Source organism: Nannospalax galili, unplaced genomic scaffold, assembly GCF_000622305.1.
Source record: "Nannospalax galili isolate Female #2095 unplaced genomic scaffold, S.galili_v1.0 scaffold1299, whole genome shotgun sequence".
Taxonomy (NCBI): Eukaryota; Metazoa; Chordata; class Mammalia; order Rodentia; family Spalacidae; genus Nannospalax; species Nannospalax galili.
Genome location: NW_008343660.1, coordinates 341,073 through 366,535, shown reverse-complemented (window position 1 = coordinate 366,535; position 25,463 = coordinate 341,073). Strand labels below are relative to the sequence as shown.

Sequence of the window (25,463 nt, the reverse complement as noted above, 5' to 3'; positions counted from 1 at the left end):
AAAGATTAACTCCAAATGGCCAAGTGCAGAAGCTCGAAAACTCTAAGAAAAAAAACATAATAATAGCTAAGCATGGTCAGGAATGGGAGGCCAGCCACATAGTAATTTCTAAGTCAGGCTGGGCTTTGAACCCCTGTTTCCAGAAAACAAAATAAGGTGCAAGTGGAGGTGGTGGGGAAGGAAATAGTTGTATGGCAAGAGACAAAGGAAAAAATACGTAAGTGTGACTTTATAAAATTTTTAAACTTCTCTGCTTTTAAAGAAAACAAAGTGAAAAAGACAGAATGAGATAAAAATATTTGTAAGTCACATATCTAACAAAGGATTAGTATCTAGAGTATATAAATAATTTTTAATAATTGTTGTATGAAATGTACAAAAACTCAATAAAAAAATTTTTTAAACCCAATTAAATAATGAGCAAAGAATTAAAATATTTCTCCAGGAAAGACATACAACTGTTCCTAAGTACATGAAAAGACATGCAACATCTTGAGGAATTAGAAAAATGTCAATGAAAAACCCCAATGAGATACTGCTTTACCCCCCAGTGAGATCCCTGATCCAAAAGACCCCACAGTGCTGGTGAGCGGGTAAGACCTTACTGATGAAATTGTAAAATGGCACAGTTGTGGAAAACAATTTGGAAGTTACTCCCAATGTTGGGATCAGCATATGTCTCAGGAAATTAGTCAAGGTTTTCCAGAGAAGTAGAACTAATAACGCATACATACATGAACACACACGTATTTGTGTGTGTGAGTTTGTGTGTGTGTGTGTGTGAGAGAGAGAGAGAGAGAGAGAGAGAGAGAGAAAGAGAGAGAGAGAAAGAGAGAGAAAGAGAGTGCATGTGTGAAAATACCAGAGAATTTATGTTTTAAAGAACTGGCTCACACAATTGTTGTGATGAGTCATACTATCAACTTGACTGGATTTAGAATTACCAAGGAAACAGGCCTTTGGGCAAGCCTAAAAGAGATTATCTAGATTAGGTTAGCCTCTGGCCATGCATGTGAAGGGCTGTCTAGATTAGGTAAATTGAGGTAGGGACACTCACCCTAAGTGTAGATAGCACCATTCCCTGAGCTTGGGGCTGACTACATAAAATGGAGAAAGCTTTTTGAACACTGGGAATCATCATTTGGTTTCCTGACTGTAGATGCAGTGTGATTAGCTGCCCCAAGCTCCTGTGATAGACCATACCCCTGAACTGTAACCAAAATAAAGCCTTTCTCTTTAGATTGCTTTTGTCAGAATATGTTGTCACAGAAACAGGAAAAGTAAGACATGTGTGGAGGCTGACAAGTCTAAACTTTGTAAGCTGAGGACTGGGGAAAGAGTTGATGTAGCTGTTCCATTTTAGTCCAAAGACAGTCTGCTATCAGCATTCCATCTTCCTCAGGAAAGGTTAGCCTTTCCCTTTGAGGTCTTCAACTGATCAAACAAGTCCCATCTACTTTCTAGAAGGGAATCTGGTTTACTTTAAGAATGCTGATGTAAATGTTAAGCTCATCTGAAAAATATATTCTCAGCAATATCCAGATATGTTTAGCCTGGACACTATGGCTTAGGTAAGCTAACACAACAGAGTAACCATTGCCCTCAGCATTTCTACTCCCAGACATCTCCAAGAGAATTAAAAACACATGTCCAAATATGACTATGTATAAATGCTCACAGCAATATTAGTCATAATAGACAAAAAATAATACAACCCAAATGTCCATCAATTGATCAGTTGGTAAATATGCAAATGATGTGTTCTATGCATTCTGTTACCCTTCTCTTACTAAGAAAAATATTTGAGAAAAACAACTTAAAAATAAAGAGATTTATTTTGGCTCACAGTTTCAGAGATTTCAACCCATGGTCACAAGACAGCCTGTGGTAAGGCAGAATATCATGATGAAAAGACATGAGGGAGGAAAGCCATTCATTAATGGGGATTAGGAAGCAAAAAGAGAGGATGGGCCTGCAGCAGGGCCCTAGTGATCTATTTCCTCCATTTATACCCCACCTCCTACAGTTTCTGACAACTCCCAATGATCCATTTATCTGTAAACCCATATTAATTGATTAATCCATTGAAAAGATCAGGACTCTCCATGGTCCAGTCACCTCTGAACACTGCTACACTGGGGACCAACCCTTCAACACATGAGCCTTGGGGGACATTCCAGATCCAAACAATAGCGTGCATTCAATGTACTATTATTATTCAGTTATAAAAGGAAATGAAATAGTGATGTGTATCACATCCTAGCTGAACCTCAGAAATTCCATAACTGAAAGTAAACCAGGCACAAAAGGCTGCACAGCATGTGATTCCATTTACATGAAATGTGCAGGATAAACACCTCTATAGAGACAGAAGGTAGCTTATGATTTGCCGAAGACTGGAGAAGGAGTAAGAGTAACTGTTATGAGCATGGGGTTTCTTTTGTGGGGAATGGATATGTTCTGGTATCAGATAGGATTGAGGAGGGCTGGAGAGATGGTTCACCAGTTAAGACTATTGACTGCCCTTCCAGAGAACCCTGGTTTGGTTTTCAGCACCAACATTGTGACTAACAACTGTTCATAACTCCAGTTCCAGGGAATCCAACGCCCTCTTCTGGCTTCCACAGGCATTGCATGTGTGCACTTATGTACATGGATACAAAACACTCACACACATAAAATACAAATAAATAAAAAATTAAGATAGTAGTGAGGGTTGCACACCTGAATATTCTAAAAACCAATGAATCACACATGCTAAAGGTGCAAATTTTATAGCGTATGAATTCTATCTCAATAAACATGATAAAAACATTAAGGCGTGGAAGCCATAGTGTTGGCTTCCAGAGAAGTAGGCCTTCCTCTAAAAGGCAATGGGTACCGAGTTCCAGCTATGAAGATTTATAAGGGTAAGAAATGAGCACCACCATTTATTGGCTACCTTCTTATCTTCGGAGCTGTGCATTACACATTAATATTTCCTCCCTTGCTTCGCATCTCCAGAAATTGAGCCTTCATTGCATTACCTGAGCAGTTGGTTAGCTGGTTCCTTGGGTTGGTCGCAGGAGCTTATTCTGTTTCGGGTTCATCACCTGCTTCTAGAGGAGAAGCCCTGGCACAGGAGGAACAGGGTCAGTCAGACTTGCTACTCACAGTGGGCGGGCGAATTATCCCCAAGGAGCAAAAACTGAAAAGCTAAAGGATATTTGGGGGGAGGGGGAGCGAAATAACTAAATTCAAAGTGGAGTTGTTATGGTTACAGTTTTTTAAAATGAGATTTAATTTTTTAATGGTATGAGTAGTAGAAAAGACCAAGAAGAAAAGTGACAGAGAGGTGAGGGAGCCACAGGATCCAAGACAACAAACAGAAGAACAGAGCCTAAGAACATCAGGGCAGGGCAACACATCATAGACTGGCAAGAGAAATGGGGTCTCCAAGAGCAGTCTGCTGACTTGATGCAGCTGTGTTGATAGTATGGTTGACCAGAAGCCAGATGGTTATGTTCCTAAAGCTAAGCCAGAGAAGATATTTCTCATGAGAGGCAAATGGCACAGAGAAAGTTACCCTGAGATGCTCCAGAGACAGAGGTCCATGCAGGGCTGGGAACAAAGTGAACTCTTGTTGGAGCTCTTTCATTGGAGTTTTAATCTGGAGTTTACAAATTCTTAAAGGATCTCTAGATAGATTTCAAAGGGTCCTTGAACCCTTGAATAGCATATGGAAATGTGTGTGTGTGTGTGTGTGTGTGTGTGTGTGTGTGTGTGTGTGTGTGTGTGTTTCGGAGGAGAGTCACCAGGTTTTTAAAGGATCTTTGATAGAAGGGTTAAAAAATTATTTAGAGTGTGAGACTAATTTTCTGGCTGTGTGATACATTATACTAAGTGGTCTGGCACTCCTAATTTTTGGAATAAAAATGAATTCTTAGTGGATGATCTCACTGCCTTCAGGGCAGTCTGATTCTGCCCTGGCATTTGATAGGACTTGTTAGAGGATTAGGTAAGACAGGATGTTGGTACATTTGAGGTCATTAAACCAAGAAGGGAAGGAAAAATAGTCGACTTGCTAAATATATTGTGGAGTTGAACTAGATGCTGAGTAGCTAAGGGCTGCTCTTTGTGTTCTGTGCCAACACTTTGAAACCCTGCTTAGAAACAAACTGGAGCGACAAAAAACAGCTCCATCTAGATGCAGTACGTTGGTAAAACATGCCTGTCTTTCCTAAAAATACTGTTTTCCTTGTCCTTTTATGGTGGAGGCAAGGAAGGCTGGGACGTCCTGGGTTGCTTAATGCTTTTGTTTGTGGTTACAGCTAGGACAGAACCTAGAGAAATGCCCAAAGCTAGCCTTCCACATGGTGACCAGCATTCCCACAACTTTGAGAATAATGAAGAGCATATCACAGAGAACCTGATCTGAATGAAACACTTTCTTAAGTGAAGTACAACCCCAAGTCTATTTTCTACCTGTTTTTTTCATTCGGACTCTTTTTAAAATCTTCAGTCTTAATTGGTTTTGATATTTAGAAAAGATTGTCTTAGGATTCTTTAGATGGACAGAGGTGATGATTGTACAATAAAACAAATGTATTTAATGTTACTGAACTGTGTATTTAAAATGTTGAAAATGATAAATTTTATGTTTTGAATGTTATAACAAAACATGTATACACAAGGGAAAATCCATTTATCTTCTTAGAAAAGAAGAAGTCTTGTTTGTCCTCCCTGTGAATGACTAACCTAGCGTGATCTTGGGGACCCTACATGCCAGCAGAGAATTGAAATCTGGCAGGTCACTGTGACAATAGCAGTGGACCAGGTGAGAAATAATGGCTAATACAAGAGGGGTGAAGAAGAGTAGACTGATGTGAGGTATCATTCAAAGATAGACTGGCAGTCTTTGCTGAGAGTCTAGTTGTGGGGTAAGGATCAAAGATAATCCCTAGGGTTTTTGCCAGAATGGATGGATCCATGGTAACATCTATTGAAATGGCACATCACATCTTTCTTAGATGCCACATGCCTCACTTGTCTTTAAAGTTCTTGGCCAGACTTGCATCCCTTCCCGTGCTTCCATTACCAGCTCAGTGTGGACTCCATCAGCTTCTTGCATGGTCAGCCCAGTCACTGGCTTGTGACTGTGGAAACAGCACCCACAGCTGTGTAACCTGGAAGTCACAGAGCAACCGACTTTGCTGCTGAGGCTGACAGGTATATGTAGCTCCTTAGAAAGGGACAGGAATTTGTAGTGTTTGGCTTCTAGAGAAAGGACTGGCAGAGATGGAGTGCTTAGAGGGAAGGAGGTGGAAAGAGCTCCACAACCCAAGCAGATGCTGAATTTAGGAGGAGTTAAGGCATTGTTGATGTCCATCCAAGAGCCAAGAAAGTGCCCCTTGAGTTGACAAAATTTGCTCAAAATTTCATTAGATTAAAACAGATTTTATTTTTTATTTTTATTGAATTTTTGTGAATTTCATGCAATATATTTTGATTATATTTGGATCCCCTCCCCTAACTCCACCCCCACTTACTACTCCCACCCAATTTCATGTACTTTAAAATACATATTATATTCTGTTATATCATGGCCTATAGGGTCAAATGTGTGTTCCCAAATGCCCTTTGATATGAGTTTATCCACTGGAGCTTGGTCAACCTACCAAGAGGCTCACTTTTAAATGAGACTGACTTGTGGGAGAGCTTTTTTTAGCCCTATAAATCAATAGTCTGGCTTTGGATAAAGTAGCACCCTGAAGCTAGAAAACTCATATTGGCCTGCTAGAATCTTCCATGTACCATCTCATTGAGATGCTAAGGAAAATCCTCTTGTTTCACATGGTGATTCTTTACCTTCATATGATAATAGTAATATAAGAGAGAGAATTAGCTTCAAAACTTGGAATCTCAAAGCATGATGCCACTATCCCTGATAATTAGACAACTGTGAATTCAGGCTCAAACAAGAGCATAAACCAATATTCTGAATACTTTATGTTGTGTTCTTTTAGTGCTCTAAATCCTGGAAAGGTAGGAAGATGCATATAGGAGAGGTAACATCAACATGAGGACATGGAGGAAGCAATCCTGGAAGTCAGATGAGCACTGAACCACTTTTGTGTTTCATAGAAATTATGTTGCTAGCATTATATTTGTGATGTAGGTAAAAATACCTCTACCTATAGTTCCCTGGGGAAAAGCAAATAGGGCTTTGCTTGTCAAATCCTATTAAACCCACTAAAAACATCTTAGATAAGAGTTGAGTTGAAGGAATAAAGAATGCAATCAGCCTTACTTGTACAAGAAGTACTTTCTAGAAAACCTGATCATTTTGCAACTAATTGATATAAATAGTCCCTTGCCCAGTGTTTGCAGCTGGAGACCACTTGTACATTTTTATGACTATTTGTGTAGTTAAATAACATTTGCTTTTTTTCTAGCTTAAGAATGTGGGTCCCACCAACTTTCTGTTTTAAGTGAATTTAAGATTATGCAAGGCAGTATTATGTACAGATAGTGTCCCATATCTGGGATACGCTGCTTTGCTTGAAAATGAATGAATAGTAACCATTCAGAGATCTGTTTTCAATCTTCCCCTAGCTTCTCTAACAGTAAAATGAAGAAATGAAAAGGCAGTGCTTTCATGCCTAGTGTAGCATTACCATAGTACCTCACCCACCTTTTTCTAAGATCAGTCTGGCAGGCCACTTCAAGACTTGGTTAGGTCTTCGGAAAGCAGTGTGGCTGAAAAAATTAAAGCAGGAAGCATCCATGGCTCTCTTATTCACCATTGTTTTGAGACACCTGAGCAGTTCATAAATGGGAGCAGGTCAGTGAATACTGACTGAATGAAGGCACTGGCCTGTGGGTCTGAAATACCTCCAAGAAAAATAGTAGGTAAAGTGATCTATAGCTGCATCAACCCACTCTCCACATTTAAGTCAATTTAGAATCAATTAAGTTAAATTCAGTTCCTCATTCATACCTGCTGGAGGTGGAGTCTAAGTGCTTGATAGCCACGTGAAGCTGGTGACTGCTGTACTGGACTGTGCAAATACTGAACTCCATCATCACAGACCACTGTGTTAGTGCTTTAGAAGAACGTCAGCAGAGGGCCACGTTAGTGACCCCAGAATTTTTAAGTGATATTTCCTTGTGGCCATAATGTTCACTCAACATAGGAAGCCTTATATGTATGTCCTTGAGACTGATAGCCAGGTAGCAACGAGATTGTTAGCAAAACTATCATTCAGCCATTAGAAATTGGCACTGGCCATTCTCAAAGATTCCCTGGCCCTTTCTCTAGTCCCGTGAAATGAGTGAGCAAATGTCTATCCCCATTGCAAGGGTGGCAGACTCCTCAGGGGCATTGCCCCACACTGTGGGCCTCAGATTGGTGGCTGCTAACTTGGGTTTTTATAGTGCCTTGACCTTCATGAGGGCTTTCTAAGGGTCTTTCCAAAGGCTCCCACATCTCTATTATAGCCAAGTAACAGATGGGAGAACTGTCAGCCTCAAGAAGGCCTTAAAAATCATCTCATTTAACCCCCTCGTTTTACCAAAGAAATCAAGTCCCAGAGAGTCACTCAGCTAGTTTTAGGCCATCTGAGAAAGAATTAACACTGAACTCAGCTACCTCTTGGCTATTTATTGGCTACCTCTTCCTGTGTCTGTTTCTTTCACTCTAAACTGGGAATTAATATCTTTAGGACTCACAAAATTGTTAATAAAAGGAAGATAATATCTAATATTAAATGTATGTCTTATAATTCACAAAATCAAAGAAAAAATAAACTCACGCATATATTCTCATTTAATTCTCAAAAAAAATTGTGTGAAGAGTTAGGCTCCGAGGCAGAATGACCTATCCCATATAACAAAGCTACTGTGAGCCCAAAGTACTATTTCTCTCAGGACTTAGAAAACCTTAAACTCTTGTACCTGTGTAATGCTATAACCATGTGGCATTACTAGGTTTTAGTCTGTGGCATTTTGCAGTTCAGGAGTTAGCAACATTGAAAGTTATTACTTTATTTAAATGATGAAGATTTTTTTCATACTTTGATAATCTGCCAGTTGCACAGACTTCCGCATGGGCTGCTTTGAAGTGTATTTTTAAAATGAGAGAATCCAGATTCGTAATTAGATTTGCAAATGTTGGTTGTACAGTTTCAGCATCTAAAGAGTCTGAAGAATTGTGTTATTAGTGGTGATTTGGTTTTTGTAACCCACCCCCAAGCAATTAGCCCTTTTAGAAGAAACAAAGTATGCTCTTTGGGGATCATTTCCTCTATTATCTCTTTATTTTCACACCAGATAAGCTTGGTGTGCTCACAGAATTAGCCATATACTGATTATGGCAAAGGACAATCCTTTATAAGGCATTCTTCCCACTTTGACTCCTAAGTATCGGGAGAATGCTGCCTAAATTATAAAGAAAAGCCACAATGAAGGAATAGTCACTTCTTGAGAGATCGTTGGTCTTTTGCTCTTTTTTTAAAATCATTGCAGTGGAAACAATTCATTCTTTTATAAGATTGCTAGGAGAGATTAATTTAGTTCACTCCCCAAATCAAATTCAAAGTGTCTGTAGCCTGATTCCTCAAACCTTAGCCGTTTTATTGTTTGTACTGGGTACAGAGGTTGAGTTTATAGATAAAAGAATAGGATTATTTCATTACATACAGCAAAGAAATAGCTTTTCAGTTTTCTTACATTAGCATATGAAAATTATGGCATTCTTTATGTCAAATTTTCTTCAAGACTAAATACATATAAAGGTGAAAAGAAAGAAAAATCATTAGAGAATGCTGTGAATGGAAAGGAACTTGGGGCTGGGAGCCCACCTTTGCGGTCCTACTTCTCTACTGTCTGAGGAAGGAAAAATGTCTAAGAAAAAGAAAAATACCAAAAGAAAAGGACCCTTGATATTCACACCATTGACCTGGTAATTGTTTTCTAGGTGCCCAAAGAAAGCTCAGAAATGGAGACAACCTGATACTCAGATAAATAGTTCTAAGCATTATTTGTAGTAACAAAGGAATGCAATCTGTAATTTCATAAATGAGAGAAATGGTTAAAATGCACTTCTGTGGCATAAAACACTACAGAGACATTTAAAAGCATGTTTTAAATAATTTGAATAATTCATATCCATATAACTTATATTTTATTTCACAATTAAAAGTAAAAAAAAAAACCTCTGAGTTTATTTCTGTATCTGAAAAGAAATACACACACACACACACACACACACACACACACATACACATATATCCATATAATATATATGAAGGACTACTTTGGCAGAAAAGCCCAACCTGAATTAATGTGAGGCTCTATTTTGTCCCAATTACTGAGTAAACCCCTATTTTTACATAAAACATTTATACTTTTAATAATTTACATAGAAACATTTAATAATTGAGCTGTGGGCTGCTGCTCTCAACTCTTACAGGCTACTACAAATGGTTGCACATGTGCAAGGGTAATATGGTAGGGGTTGCATCCTAATACTCTTAAATCTAAAATAGATCTGAATTCTGAAATATATCCAACCCCAGAAGTTACAGTGAAAGGACTATCAGCCTAAACAGAATATAGTCAGTGATTTATCCACGTCAAGGTGACTGTTGCTTTTTGTTTTTCTCTTATACTCTTTCCTATCTCTACATGTTCTATGGCAAACATAGATTAACTTATCATCCGAGAAAATAAATATTGATAATTTTATGGATGAAAGTCCGATATGAGGAACCTTGACTAAAGCCAACCAGATCATCCTAATTTAAACATGAACTTGCTTGAGGCATCAGAGAATCATTTCGTTGTCAGTCAGAACTTGCAAATTAATCATTTGTTTCCAGAATCTCCTAGTTAGGACAGTCACATAAACCAAGATGTTTGAATTTGTTGGAGGAAAGAAAGTGTTCTGAGATAACACAGAGGAGCTAACTGTGTGATGGGATATTGCCCACCTCCAAGGTGCCCTTGGATTCAGGAGAGTACCTGATGAGGGATGCTTGCCTGCAGGAAATGCCTCTAGGAAGAGGGCTTCCACTTAGGTGGAGTCTAGGTATTGATACCTAGGGCTATTTGGTCATGTTCTGTTTCGTCAGAAGGCATACCACCAGAACCACAGTAGGTTGCTGGAGCATTCATAAAGAGAAGGGTATTATGAGGGAGGGGAATCATTACATGCAACATTTACTCTATTAACAGACTTTTCCTCCCAGTGTAGGTGGACACTCACTGATCTATCACAAGGTTGCCTCGCTGAGCTCTGGGGTCTGTATCTGAATGGATTGCTGTAGCCTTCGTATTTCTTCTTCTGCCCAGTTCCCTGCATCCTAAGACTCGAAGCCAGGACAAGATCTGAGGAAATTATATGTAAGTTTTTACTGAGATTTCTTTTTCCTTAACTAAATAAGATAAATATGAGCTGATAGTAACAAATAGCCTAAGTACTCACAAATTACCTCTCTTAACAAAGCATCATGGGAGATATAATTGAGACAAGGAGCAAGGGTTTGAATCTGCGTATTAGTGGTTCCTTCACTTGGTGGTTCTCAAATTTTAGCTTGCATCAGAATCACCTGGAGGTCTTGTTAAAGTACAGATTGCTGGCTCTCACACCCAGAATTTCTGATTCAGTAGATCTGGTGTCAGCTAGCAATTTGCTTTCCTGACACATTTCCAAGTGATGCTGTTGTAGCTGCTCCAAGGATCTCATTTTGAGAATCATTGCTTTAGCTCAAGTATGATTAGAAGGATGAGTGATGAAGGTAGGAGACTGCGTGTGCTTTAGTATTAAATACTATTAAGATGTGGAATTCTGTACTTAAAGCACTGACACACATCTCAAAGACATGTGCCACCACACCTGTCTCAGAAAACAATTTTAAGGTCCATATAGCAACTTCAGTTTGAAAGTTCAGTCATTACCATGTGCAGCGTTTCTCTGTAGTGCTGGCCATTCTTTCCTCTTGATTTTTATAAAGTAAGAGCAACATTGTTGCTATTAGCTTAAAGCAGCAGCTAGTCTTTTTGACAGGTATGTATAATGCGCTGCCCGATATGCTCAAAGGGGGAAGCAAATGTTTTTTCCCCTTAGAAATTCATCATAGTATTATTCTTCCCTGACACACTTGTGATTTTATTCACAAAGAAACATGGAAGGCGACACACCCCAGTAAAAACCCACCAACAAGACTAGGTTTTTATGGGGGTCTAAGTCCTCAGGACTGCCGTATTTTGAGGATCAGCCTCTTACTGTGTTAGTTTTCAAACAGAAAGCTAACTGCCTATCTGCTAAGAACAAGGACAGTTTTCTCTGCATTAATAGAAAAAGTAAGAGTCTGACTAAGCAAACGCATACTTGGATACTTGTGAGCAGACATACAAATGCACATATGTGCCCATGAATATGTTATATGTTACTAAGTTTTCACTGTAGAAATTTTAACTATGCTTTCCTTTGAATTCATTAAATCAATATGAATATAAAGTAGAATGATACTGGCCTGTCCAGTAAACATTTGAGAAATAGCTGAGTATTTTAAAGCTGTGGGTAAAGCTCCATGATTTATAATATTTTGCTTGGATATGGTAAATGTTATCATTCAAGTAGCACTCAAGATTTGCAATTCTTTTGTTATATCGCTTTAGAATTGAGAATATTCATTGTCATTAAAGTAATTGTCAAGCAACTATGAGATGCTAAATGAAATAAGGCAGATGCAGAAGGGCAAACATTCTAGACTGTCACTTATATGAGGTACCTAGACTTGTCAACTTCCTACATCCAGAAATAGATGGGTGGTTGCTGGCAGTAGGGGCAGAGGAATTGGGAGTTCTTCAGTGAGGAGAGGATGAATTGGAAAGATGAATATGTTTTGGAGATGGATGTGGCAGTAGTTGCAAAATAATGTGAATGTACGTTATGTCCCCAAAGTGTACATTTAAAGATGATTAACATGATAATTTTTATGTTACATTTTAATATAATTTAAAGAAATACATGAATACCAGAGCTTATCCTTCCTTCTAAGAATGCTGGTGCTCGACAGTGATGTTACAGTTTGAGAGAGTGGAGTGGTACCACGAGCCACTCCCTCATCCCCACTACCTTTGTATAGCTCCCAGGGACAGCAGAGCAAAGGATGGGCTGAAGGAAACTGACCGTTAACAGCTGTAATCTCTACCAAATACGACATGGCAGAAGCTGCTTGGCTGGTCCCACAGCAGGCTGCTCCACTTCCTTGGGAGTGTTCTTGGGCCAGGCCACCTCAGAGCAGTGTGCACGGTGTCATGAGTTGTGTGCCTAACCATGGTTCCTAACGGGTCTTGCTTGGTGGAGGTGGACATGTGGGTGAAGCCAGGGAAGAGAGACAGTCCCGCATAGGAGAAAAGGAGTTTTCACACAGCTTATTCTCCTGCTTTAAGACCTCTGGCTATGGAGAGTCCTGTTCACATCCAAATGAGGCATCATTTTCCCCATCACCCAGTCACTGTGCTGTTGAAAGGAGCAGGTACTACTGTTCAAGTCACAGAGCAGATCGGGGAAACACTGGGTTAGTCCATCCAGCTCTGCTTTTCTTGCTTTTTGCTTTTTGTTGTTTCTAGAAAGCTGGTTTAGAAGCACAGCCAACAGATTCTCATTGGCCCTAGTAACCATGTTTTCTTCAGATCTGTACTTAATTTTAGGCCCTGTCCCTGGGACTGACCATACACATGCATCCATGGGCAGATATAGTTTGACACTTTCTATAGTTGTATCGAGATCAAATGCAAGGGGGAGAGATGGCCATATGCTCTAAAGCCAATGTTCTGAATTTCCCACTTTCTCCTTCAGCTGTCAAGATAAGTGTGTGTGTGTGTGTGTGTGTGTGTATACACACTCATACACCTGTAAATACAGCTTAAAGAGATGGTATGACCATAATAAAGATGAAACGAAATTACAGAAGTTAAAAGACAATATATGCCAATCAGTCCCCTCATCCTCACTCCAGAATTTCCAAACCTGCTTAGAAATAAACGTTGTGCCTTGCTGAGATGGTGAAAGTCAAAGCAAAGCAACAAATGTTTCTGGCTTAATTGATGTCATATTGTTTTAAGTAATTTTTTTTTTTTGTAGAAAAGAAAACCCAGATCAGGAAGTCTGAGGGAGAAGAAACTCAGTGTAAATTCACCTCTGACACCCACATGGACCTACCAGCACCTCGCTTGAGGTGAAATCACGTTTAGTTAAGATACATGCATCCCCATGAGTTCAGACAACATAACTGTGGGAGCACACTGACACAGATTCCTCAAAGAAGACTAGCAAGCTGGCTAGCACCCAGATAAAAAAATGCCACAAAATGGAAAAAATTCTGGGGCTCTACTCGGCCTTCGTGTTTCTTAGTGGACAGATGTGCCTGGTTCCAGATTCTGACTTGTTTACTGTAGGCTTAGCTACCTGGAACATAAAAAAACCAGACCCTGAATTAGCCACTTTCCGACTCCCCACCCCCACCCCAGCCCTTCCCACACACCCACCCCACCTCACATCCCACTTCCCTTTTTCAGAGATAAAGGCTCAGAAAACAAGGCAGCTTTGGTTTTCTGTGAGGGAGGGATATACTCTAGAGAGTGCTTTCAGCTTCTGCCTCTGACCTGCTGAATCACTGAGAATAGTTAAGTGTTTTATAATTGGAACAGGAAACTGCCTTGGAAGGACCTTCCACAAAAAGCATTTTCTACCTGTCATTGACCAGAAAACTGAAGCAAAAAATCATCTTGTCTTCAGTCTAGTTAAGAGGATTCATTGCATCTTCATACATTCTAAATATGTTGATGCAGGATAGAAAACACATTCATTTTTATTCTCAACATTCTTGAGAAACTGTGGTGTTTTTGCCTTATCCCCACCTTCCCAGTGCCAGAGTTAAGGGCTAGAGCTTATCCCCACCTTCCCAGTGCCAGAGTTAAGGGCTAGAGCTTCCATGTGTGTTTTGGAAGCGAGCAGTAAGTTGTGGTGTAATTGCTGTCAAGAGTAATGTGTGGGGGCTGGAGAGATGACTCAGCAGTTAAGAGCACTGGCTGTTCTTGCAGAAGACCCAGGTTCGAATTCCAGCACCCACATGGCAGCTAACAACCATCCGTAACTCCAGTTCCAAGGAATCCAACGCCCTCTTCTGTCCTCTGCAGACACTGCATGACAGGTACACTTAGATATATGCAGGCAAAACACTAATACGCATAAAGTAAAAACAAATACTTTTTTTTTAAAAAAAAGAGTAATGTATTGAACTGCTCGTGAAGCTGTGTGTTTAGCCTCTGTAGTCATTGGGGAATCATCACATAATTTTAGATCCAGTTGTGTTAGTTTGTTTTTAGAAGAATATTTGTTGTGCTCATTTATAACAGTCTCAGTTTCACAATTATATTTATTCACAGAATCATCAAAATGAATTTTCTCTTTTTTGCATGCATGCTTATAGTAGAGAGTAGGTAGTGTTGCCAGCACAAGAATACATGTTAATAATCAATCAGAACTCCCAGAGTCTTCCCTGGTCTCTAAATAAGCTAAACTATCCTGCACTATAAAGCTGCCTACTAAGTAATATCAACAGTAGCATAAATGGTTTATCAGTTTATTCAAATAACTTCCAACCTGTTTGGTGCTAAAGAAGTAACTTGGATGCACCTGTCACTAGTGAAATGATGCCTCTCACTATTACCAGGAAATTTGGGGTTCCGTTTGATGTCTTCTAACTCTCACTAAGTAAAAGAATTTTAAAATGGACTCAAGGGCTGGCAAGACGGCCCAGTAGGTTAAGACACTTGCCACCAAACCTGATGACCTCAGTTGTATCATTGGGACCCACACAGCAGAAGAAGAGAACTGACCCCTTCAAGTTGTCCTCTGACTTCCACACCTGTGCGATGGTGTGCATGTCTGTGTGCCCGTGTGCGTGCACATGCATACACACACACACACACACACACACACACACACACACACATATATACTACTAAAATAAAATAAAGTTTTTAAATAGGAAATGTGAAATGGACTCAGAAGGAAGTTTGGGGACCATTTGATTGTAGAGTTTGAGAGAAAAACAAAGGCACAGGCAAGCTGTAAATCTCAACAGCTGCTTACAGGAGGGAGATGAAGACAGAGAGAGGAAAGAGAAAGCATGTGATTGAGGTGGGCTCTAAGAAAGCCACCATGCTCAGCAATGGAGCTGCATGGTAGAAGCGGTGGGAGTGGGGTGCACTTCAGAGAAAGAGTGAAACTGTCCAGAGGTTCAGGGAAAGCATTCCCAAGAACCGGAGTGGGCTAGTGACCTGAGGGAAAAAAAACCAAAAGCCCTGGGCTACAAGGCACATGGCCCTTTATAGGACATTTTCACAATACCTGCGGCTCTCCAGAGGTTGTGTCACAGGCCTTTCTTGCATGCTCTATTCATTACATGTAGCTCAGGTGAAGAAGGCCTTCCAGTCTAGCTGTGCAAACTGGCTTCTTTCATATGTTAATCCTGAGGCTGCTTTTATTCAGTCTTTACTCCCCTGCCACATCAGTGAGCCCTCATGTTAAAGGGAATGGCAGCATGCCCTTCAAGGAACCCCATTCATCTGATCACAGGAGGGCCTGGTGTCCACAGCAAATGCAGACAGGAAATGCAGAGAGCTGGTCCTGCTGAGAAGTGCTTCTGCTCTTCAGCCCCCAGACTTTGCAGGATAGCGGGGTCCATGGAGTCCTTGCAGTGTTTAATTGGAAACTACTGATGCTAGCAGGATTTTCCTGTATTCCACACCTTATTTGTCAACAGGCTAGCTAGATTATTATAATGGGTCCTGTGTATTAACTAGTCTTAATTTCCAGAAAAAGTCAGAATCAGAAAATAATTGTTTCCTTTTAACAAAGCAGAAGTAATTTTGTTTTCCTTCTTATAAAAGGAGTACAGTGGTGGGTCACTTAAGGACAAAGATATGATCTGGGAAGCATATTTTAGTCATTTTTTTCATTGTATGAATGTCAGCATGCATGTACAAATGCAGCTACTACACACTAAAAAATACAGTCTTCTATAAATGATCCATCATTGATCATATTTCATTAGCTGCATATTTATTCTACATAATCTGTAAAATAAGAGGAATATAAAAAACAAGTGTTCCTAATCTGGTTACCCAGACACAACTTACCCATTATTCACACATACTTTTGTGTATTTTTAAACTTTTTCAGCCAACCAATTCTAAACTTAAACAATACTCTGCATTGATTATATTGTGCAACGTGGCAGCACTTGGGAATAATAATGCTATAACTAGATGTCATTTCATAGTACGAATATTTCCTCATTGCTTATTTTTCCCCTCCAAATTATATTACTTAGCTCTTGTATAGACACCTGAGTGGACTCACCAGTATATTTCATCAGATGGAAGGTTCTCTCACTCAGTATTTTCATTCCTATATTCAAAATAACATATTAAGTGGACCTGAAAGACCTTTATTGCTTTATGGACTCTGGAATCATAAAAGGAAGATTTGATTATTTACAGATGATTTTAGTGCTAGGTCCACTGATGATGTCTGGTTACTTAAAAAATTGTAATCAGTGCACAATAAACCAAGTTGGCAGACACAGGAAAGACTGACTTAACCAACCCCCACCCCATTTTTCACCCACAATCCAAGCAACATGAAGCCCAATAAAATTCTAATTTCATTCAAGTATCTTACGCTCTGAACCAGAGTTTTCCTTCAACTTTGCCTCCTATCGCCCTTCAAAAGGGCGTCTCTTCAGACTGGTGTGCTATGAGGTGTTGCTCTGGAGTCTGCTAGTACTGCCCTTTAGAGAGAGCTTCAGCTTAGGGTTGGGATGAATCCTCACCCTTAGGCAAAGTTAAGAAGCACTGAAAGAATATCCAAGTAAAATTTAAGGGATTTTTAAAAGACTTATATGAAAAGTATTATCCTCAATCCATATCTTAGAATAAGTATTTAGTAAGCAGGGGCTAGAAGAGATTTTGGTTACAAAATGGCTTGTTTGCGGGTCTTTGCAGACCTTAACTCCTGTATAAAACCTGAGTTCCTTGAAAGCAGAGGCTTCTCTGCAGCCCTTCAAACCCTCTGTGTCCTTTGTGTAACAGGGACTGGGTGTAGAATGGTGTATTTCTGTGGCTCTTTAGTGGCAGGTGAATGAATGTGCATTTCGGGTCACTATTTCAGCCAGCAGTTGGCAGTGCTTTGGTAAATATCCTCGATTGTGTTGGCTGCTGATAGGGTACAGGTGTGGGGAAGTGGCATACAGTACTTTGATGCTCCCCTGGTGGAGGAGATGCTGATGCCGATAATGAGAATTTGACTTCTTCAGTTTCAATTTGATCGCCTTGCTTCACTGAGTCATAGCACTCGCTGCTCAGGACGGGCAATCACTAAGCCTGAGACCATCCCTCGGACTTCTGTTGACATTTTATATGAATTTCCCACTGCAGTAGCAGCCAGAATTTGTCATATAATTTAAGAGCATGCCAAAAGCTAGTTGGTTTGTCACTGACGTTGAGATTAACTTTCTCTAACCTAGACTACTGAAAACTAAAATGTCCCTCACCACATAAAAGTTTTGCTTTCACTGTGTTCAGACCCCTCCCACCTGTCACAGCACAGTCATTTGGTGTCTGATTTGGGGGCGGTGTGGTTGTTTCTCAGTGGTGTATGACCCACTTTTTCATAATACTTAATTGCCCATGCTTTTACTATACAAGTCAGAAGCTGACAAGAGTGGACTAAAGCCCCAAAAGGATTTTCTGAGACTTCTCATCGGCTCTAGAACCACATTGTCAAAAGAAGGTCTTAGCTCTGCAGAGTGTGTGTTTGTTGCCGGAGAAATGACGGGATGTTTCCTCTAGTTTCTGGATAATGAGCAAGTGCACAGGTAATGATGCCTTTCTTAGAGCTGATTCCTTTTTATGTCTTAATTATTTTGTTGAGCTAGACTTGTAAAATATTAATCGCTGTCTGCATAGCTTTTCTATTGTGGTTTTGCGGGGAGGCTCAAAAGAACATTTTCATTGGTTTTTTTGAGACCTTCGTAACTTTTCACTAAAAATTTGAGGAGACTGTAGTCAAAAAGAGATTCTCCTCTCTTACCTTCTCTGTGCCCCAGTAGGCATCCTCTTCGGTTGCTGGTTCTGGTTGGTTTGGTTTTTTTCTTACTGATATCAAGGTGGCTGTCTGTAAGTATCAGATGCTCCAAGGTGACATCCACATGTTAGTTAAAGCTTAAGCCTCTGGTTGTGGGGTGGCAAAGTGTTTTATGGATGCTTCTGTTTCTGATAGCACTGTTGCTGGCTGGAAGAACTTTTAAAATAGCATCACTACTTCGAAACAAAGTGTTGTAGGTACCCCCTGTCCTGAATATGCAGAAGAATTTGGCCGTGCATTTAATTGCCAAAGGCTATATGACATGTGGCTCCTGGCAGACGTGTCTGTACACTGAATTGCATGTCACCTTTGAATGCGCCCAGAGATAAGTCAACCTTGTTTTCCCTGAAAGTCCTGATACAGAGAAAGAATGAAAGTACAAACAGTGACTGGAAAAAATGTCACACATTTTAGCCACTTTGCATCCCTTGTTAGGACAAACCCTGGCTGGGTTTTTACATTCGTGAAGTTGTGCGGTAGGTGGAGCAGTGTGGGTGGCTCAGAAAAAGTAGCGGTTAGAATAAGATTTTCCATTTATTGCCCTTTGCACATGGCTAAAAATAAGATTCATACAAATCAGAATATGTAGTGCAAGCAAAATCAGTCTGTTAATTCTGATGACTGGCTTGCCCACATCTTTGCATCTGTCTGGTAAGTGGTATATCGGGAAATAAATGTATCTCCGTTTAAATAGCAAAAGGTGGATTTTTGCGCTGTTTGTTTATACGTGATAGTTTCTTATTTTCCTTTTCTGAAGGAAGAAAAACCTAATCCACACATACACAAATTGCGTTGATGACAGATGAAAGAAGTGGTGGGAGCCTTGAGTGTTTTTCAACAGCAATGGCCTTGTTGGAAATGCTGTTTTACGAGGTACATCTTCCTGGCTCATTGTTAGAAAGTTGTTTCTTGTAAACTCATGGACGTGAGAAAAGGGTTTCTTAGTTGCGTTGTCCTAGAGATTGGAAAATAGATAGGGTGGTGGGGACGAAAGATAAATGCACACCCACCCTGAAGTATTCTCCCTAGACACAGGTGTTTGGAGGAGCAGCTGACCAAGTAAAAATTCCTCTCTGGCTTCAGAGTCCACTGCAACCACAACGCCTCGGTTTGTGGCTAGAAGAAACACCGAAGAGAGGTGGCATCAGCGAATGCAGGGAAATTTGTACCTTCCCGATGTCCTTCACTGGTGCTGTCCCATTGCATTGACTGGGGGGCTGTGGCATTTCCAGAGAATGCAAGTGCACTGAGCTTTTCGGTCTGAGGCAGTCTGTGAAATAGATGAGTCAAGAGTGCACTCATTCCAGAAGCCTCAGAAATGATTGCAGCAGATCGCCCTCCTCCGTCTGTGGCAGTCGTCAGTCCGATGCAGTGGCTGAAGCCAGACGAGAGCTGTCAGGGGAGAAAGACCCCAGAGCAGATCTTAGCCTAGCAGCCTGTTGACCTGCACCTGTCTGCTTAGCTTTCCTAGACCTAGATGACATTATGTGAAAATGAGAACAGGAGTGGTAGCTCCCACATCGGGAGCCTGTGAGGACTGATGAGGACTGATGAGGTAACCAGGAGCACAACGCCGCTCGGCATGACAGGGCTGGCGCTCTTCTTACTCATGCGATTGCATCATGAGGATGTGTTGGGGGAATTTCAGGGCACTTGGGGTTCTCCTGTACACCTGGAGTAGACATTTGGGATTAAATGGGCAAGGGGCCAGCCTCTGGATGTTTCTCAGAGGGTGAGGACATTTACAGAGCACTTTGGTTCTTCACAAGCTCTTACTGCTGCCTGTGGTTGTTATCCTTTCTCGGTTACTTGAGTGCAGTGTACGTTTTTCCTTTCACATTAGCACTGCGTTGAGCATATTCCGTTATTTTTATCCTCACGCTATGTTTTTAATCTAAACATGGATATTTCAGTTCTAACATCTGTGCCTGTTAATTGTAGTACCTGCTGGCATGCGCTACGAAAGAGAGTGTAGTAATGCTGCAATCAAGCAAGGCTTTTAATGTTTCAGGTAGGAATGAGGCAGAACTTCAGAAGCAATTAGCTTCCATGGTGGCATCATTCCCCAGAGAAAATATTGCATCTATTTTGATTCTGGTTACTGATCAGTCATAAAGATGACCAAATGTTGATGGGAAGAAGACAGTTACTGTTGCTTTTTTCTTCATTAACTTTTGCTGATGATTTTGTTTTGTACAATATATGCCTGCCCTTTTCTGCCCACTAACGTTTTCTGTTGCAAATTAAATATTTTAACTATTTCATAATGTAAGGTATAAGTGTGGGTACCACATAACTTTTTGGTTAACCTTTAGAAGCTTTAGAATTAGATAAGAGTTCATATTGGACTTTTCCTTCGGCTTCCTCCATGACCTTCTGGGATGTTATTCCTTCATTTATCAAATTAAAAAAGAAATTGTGACAGTACCTTGACTTGGCCTCACCTGGGACCTGACAAGAAGTGATAAATGAGACCAATAAGCTAAGAAATTACAACACGGCACAGACAGAAACAGCAGTGGTTTGCTGTTATCAATGGATGTTTTTGGCCAGGCATTAAAAACAAACACAAACCTCCAGAATCCTTTTCCATGATCTAGCCCACTTCCTGGTACCATTGCTGATTATAGCGTATACATTAGTCTTGTCAACAAATTGTCTGGGTTTAATTGTTAGTAGCTGTCAGTCTGTAGTGGAGACATTTCTCAGGTTGGCTCCCAGGAAGATATGCCTTTTATCACAGCCATGTTCTGCCCCCACCCCCTGTGTATGCAGCTACATTTCTTTCTCTTGAGTGAAATGCAAGAATCCTTTCGGTTAAGTAGATCCTTGCAGGTGACTTTCAGAGCTCCTGGCTGTACAGACCCAGCTTCAGTCCCCTCCCACACATACCCCATTATCCTCGCCAGCCTCATTGCACTTTGCCACAGACTGAAGTTTCTGTGAAAATCATAGACGAGAGAAGGTGATAAATTAGGCTCTAGCTGTGATTTCCTCCCACACCTTCGTGAGGAATGACAGAGATTCTGAAATGCATCCCGGGACATACTGCACTTCTTCCTGCATTACAGCTCTTTAACCTACCCTTCATATGCAATTTGAGGGTAGTGGCCAGACTGAGCTCATTATTCCTTTGGTTGAATAATGTAAAGCATTTGCAATGGAGATTTACTCTAATGATGTATTTTAAGTACATGTCCGCATTGCTAGTTTAATGCACTCCATCATGAAATGCTTTAGAGTTTATTGCTAATGGATAAATCCTCAGGAAAACTGAAATTTTCAATAAGATTGACATTCAGAGTGTGAAATATAAATCTAATTGAGAGCATTTCAGCTAGGGTTTGTAATTAGGACTGAATGGAGTAAATTTGTACATGCTCACCACAGAAGGGCACAGCAGAAGGCGAAATTGCATGCTCTGCTGTGAATGAGGGATGAAGGCCGATGTATCGGTGTCAGACCATGACACTGGAGTATAAATGATACTGTCACCAAGTGCTGAACAGGGCACCAAGGGAATTCCACGCTAGTAAATTACATTACTTAGAGAGACCTGAAGGCATTGTGTTGGAATGAGGAGAAAAGAGAAGGCTGTCAGCATGAAACAGGAAAGCCAGCAGGCTGTAGGTCAAGGCATCACTGCTCCGTAGGACCTGGAGAGGCTTTATGTTCTGTTTTGTTAATTAGTTTATAGGAGTGACAGTGAAAGAGGGCAGATCAGATTTCACCAAAAGGGAATGAGTGTAAGTTCTTTTCTATGATTTGGTCAGTGTTGGAATCTGTCCACTGATCACAGTTGGGTGATACTAGGTGATTAACATAAGCTTGCTCTTGTTTTATTTACCTTTTGTGAGGGTCTGACTCTTACCCCCTCAGTGGTACTGTCTGTCTCATTTCCAGTCCGCCTAACAAAAACCTGTGTCAGCTGGAATCTGGTGGCATATACCTGAAATCCCAGCTACTTAGAAGGAGGATTCCAAAAAGAGCTATTTTTCCCATTTCTGTTTTGTTTTGCCCCCCCCCACCCCCCGCAAGTGAAGTGACGCCACCTTCATGGGTTGATCTGTCTTACCATTTCTGGGAAGGAATTGGGAGAAGGAAGTGAACACATTGTGCTGCTGTTCCTCACTGGTGAAACCTGGGCTAGTCTAGTGGGACTCCAGAAAGAAGTCAATCCCAGGTGCTCCAGGATGAGTCACAGTCACTTCTAACTAGGAAGTAAATGTGCTGCCTGAAAGAATATTCTGAAAAATCAGTTTTGTCTTTGTTGAAATATACCTAAGCAGGCTCTCTGAGCTGCCAGGAAGAACATGGGGGATTCTGCAGCATGCCCACCAACATCCATGTTGGAGTTCAGCTGTCTTCCTAAAGCGAAGCACTGTAGATAGCAGTGGTACTGTCTTGGATTTGACTTTTAGTCTATTCAAAATAATGCTGTATCCATATCAGCCTATCTGATTTCATCTGTATTTTGTAGTCTTAGTTACAGTCTTACTTTATCCATTTAATCATGGGACTTAGTAAAGCCACCATACTTGGCAAACTGGGTTTGAGCATGGAGAGCATTCAATTAAATATGAGATGGTGGGTATTTCTATTTTATACAGGTTTCCTTATCTTAAAAAATATTTCTTGGGACTCTGAAGCAGCTCAGTGGTAGAGTGTTTCCCTGACACATGCAGGGCCCTGGGTTCTGTCCCTACTATGAACGGGGAGTTTTTAGTTGATGGTTCTGAAATAGCATCTCTGTGAAAAAGCATCACATAAATGTGTTAGTGCATAGAAACACTCTGGGTAAGGACCCTGTTTATACTCTAACAGTACAAGAGTTAGTGTCACCCTTAGTAAGCTCACTAGACCATCCCCCGTTCTATTCGTTTTCACTTTAATGCACTTTACATCTCTGTTCCTTTCATCCACCACATCAGGAGGGAGATTGTGTGTATGTGTATTGATGTTTACTGTGTTACACTTGTGACTTTTTTCCCTGGCCTCTTGGCAACAGCCTGCAATCAGACTACATCTTTGAGCTGTTCTGAGTTGAACCCTGATGGAGGAGATTTAGAGTCTCTGACATGGAGCTGGTTTAACTTCTCTCCATTCCAAAAAGCTACCTTTGTTCCTGCTGCCCTAAACATGTCTGACTGTTCTCTCTTCTTTTTCTTACATTAAAATTAGAAAGGGAACCAGGGGGCACTCCTTAGGAGGAATAGGTCTGTGGAGAATTGTGAGTGCTCATTCAGAAGCTATTCTTAGTTCTCAGAAATATAATGAAGTTGGGCTTTGCATCCTGCTGAAGCTCCCATTAATGATCCCACTACCAGCCACCTGATTGTGTTTTCCCTACAGACCACTGCTATTTTCTCCCTAATATTCTGAATGGACTGTCTTCCACATCAGGCACATCTTGAAAAGCAATGAATCCTGTTTCTGTGATGGTTCACTGGTGAATTCTTAATTGTCTTGTGAAGTGTTTCTATTTTATTACCTCACAGTCTGCTGTATAGAAGACAGTTCTCTATAGACCTCCATTTACTTGTCAGAAGTCAACCCATTCGTGTTAGCTGTTTACTTACATTGTCACTGCAGTGCTTGCAGCCGACAACTGCTGCTGCATACCACTGTATTCCTGAGTTCCCACTGTTGCAGAAAAAGCAACTGTTCTGACTTGATGAGGAGAAAAATGCAAATAACAACAGAGTTCCACCAGCAGAGATCCCATAAAGACGTGTTCAAATGAACAATGAGGTCGTTGTTCACGTATGACATAAGGACGTAAGAATTTAAACAATAAGACCTCTTGTGAAATGTGGCAAAATATGCACCACAACATTGTGAGGTTCTCTGTCTCGTGGAAGGCAGTTTTTACATGAGTTTCAAGAGCCTGTACCTTCCTAGCAACTCTTTAAGAAAAGAAAAGGCAATCACTTGTCTTTCTATAACATTCAAGCAATTTTAGTTCTAAAGAAAGCTAAAATGCATTCATTTATATAAAGCACATGCATTGTAATTTGTAAAAATTACAGTCCTGTAGTAAGAGATGCAATCCTCTTCCCTTCCACACCTGAAGTGGGAAATCCATCTGCTTGGTGGAAGAATGCTTCACTCTTTTAATTTTTTTATAGTTTTTATTTATTTACTGTGTGTACTTTATGAACATGCATGTGCAAATGATATGGCACACATGTGAAGGTCCAAGGACAAGTTTTGGGAGTCAGTTTTCTCCATCCACCATGTGGGTCCCAGGGATGGAACTCAGGTTGTCAGGTTTGGCAGAAATCATCTCACTCGCTGAGCCATCTTACCAACCCCTCTTCTTTCTTTGAATAATATTTCTTTCTTTCCAATGAAAACAGAATCCTTTAAATCACTTAGATTCAAAATGATGTTTTAAGGCTTGATAATAATTCTTTAAATCCTGATGTTGTTGGAGCATGGGTAGGGAGCAAAGCAACCCTGCTTTGAATTCACTTAAGTGTGAACCTGTTCCTCTTTTTTCCTTGAGCCTTTAAAGGAAGTTTGGTGTGTTTGCAAGCCTCAGGAAAACTGCAGAAGACAAATTTAGACATTTTCTTGTCAACTCACACCAGGGTCCCTGACAAAAACCCGGAATTGTTCCAATTTTGATGTATGAAGTATGTCTTTTCAGACTAGAAGAGGGGAATACATAAGATGATTGACCAAAAGTGTTCCATTGAGCTGGTATAGTATTAAACTTTAAACATGTTCAAGTGTTTGTAGATGAATGTATACAACACCCTTGCAGAATTCTCTTAATTGAAGAAATGTTTCATCTCTAACTCTGTTGACAGAAAAGATCACCCACTGATAATTGCTTTGCTTCAGTGTCTGATAATATGCCAGGAATGAGCACATTCTGTGTTAGGTCATCTTTAATTATGCATGTGCCACCTGTCAGCTCTGAGTCAACATCAGATTAGAGCCTTGGGGAGTCACTTTGGGGAGGGTCAGAGGGAAGCCAAGGTGATCTCTTTTAGACTCAACAAAAATAGTAGTAAACATCCTTCAAACCTGCAGCTTTTTGAAAGTGCCTTATGGGCATGGTTCGTGGGGAGGAATAAGCCATTGGTATATCTGAGAAACATTCATGTCTCGCCTGAGCAAGATCCATTACTGTGAAGACAAATGACAACGGCAGGAGAGAGAGTACGGTGGTGCCTCCTCCCTCCCTGCCATCTGTTGCATTTCCTTCTTACCCCTTCTCATCATTGTAGATGAGCCAGGGAAAGCTCAGAAA

General features: G+C 40.5%; 1 protein-coding gene across 2 annotated transcripts in view; it reads left to right on the top strand.

Annotated features, from left to right (window-relative positions):
- Positions 1-25,463, top strand: part of Bach2 (BTB domain and CNC homolog 2) — a 388,592-nt gene that overhangs the window by 187,111 nt on the left and 176,018 nt on the right. The window contains exon 3 of one of the 2 annotated variants that reach the window (XM_008839955.3): positions 10,235-10,383. The gene's annotated coding sequence lies outside the window, so the exon portion shown is untranslated. Of the gene's footprint in view, positions 1-10,229; positions 10,384-25,463 lie in introns of both variants that reach the window. The other variant, XM_029566868.1, reaches the window with a different exon arrangement.